Source organism: Neopelma chrysocephalum, unplaced genomic scaffold (assembly GCF_003984885.1).
Source record: "Neopelma chrysocephalum unplaced genomic scaffold, ASM398488v2 Primary Assembly neopelma1_84408, whole genome shotgun sequence".
Taxonomy (NCBI): Eukaryota; Metazoa; Chordata; class Aves; order Passeriformes; family Pipridae; genus Neopelma; species Neopelma chrysocephalum.
In genome coordinates, this window is record NW_020914588.1 from 1 (window position 1) to 503 (window position 503).

At 65.0% G+C, this 503-nt stretch overlaps 1 long non-coding RNA gene across 1 annotated transcript; it reads right to left on the reverse strand.

Annotated features, from left to right (window-relative positions):
• LOC113979584 lies at nt 1-391 on the reverse strand. The gene is made up of 2 exons (XR_003537917.1): nt 304-391; nt 1-150 (listed from the first exon to the last, which is right to left on the reverse strand). It is a non-coding gene; the product is annotated as an uncharacterized LOC113979584 (long non-coding RNA).
• Nucleotides 392-503: the final 112 nt, after the last annotated feature.

Sequence of the window (503 nt, forward strand, 5' to 3'; positions counted from 1 at the left end):
GTTACTGGTCCCAGTTTGGGGTCACTGATCCCAGTTTGGGGGGGTTACTAGTCCCAGTCTGGGGGGATTACTGGTCCCAGTTTGGGGTCACTCACGGCGTAGAGAAGGATCCGGTTCTCCTTGTCCTCCTTGGGGTACAACATGTTGTTACTGGGGGGGAAACTGGGAGTTACTGGGGGGGGAACTGGGAGTTACTGGGGGGGGGATCTCCACGGATCCCCGGGGCGGCGCATCCCCGCTGTGTTCCCAGCCCGTCCCCGCGGTATTCCCGCCGCAATTCCCGGTATTCCCGGTTTTCCTCACCATTCCTGGCAGAACCGGATCCCGACGAATCCCGGCTCGTACGCGCCGTCCCCCTCCATCGCCGTCACGTGACCGCTCCCATGTGACCCTGACCCCGCCCCCTCCCCGCTCCCCATTGGCCGCGCCACGCCCGGCCACGCCCCTTACCCACGTCCCATTGGTCCGTCGCCTCCTTAGCCCGCCCCCTCTCGCTCGCCATT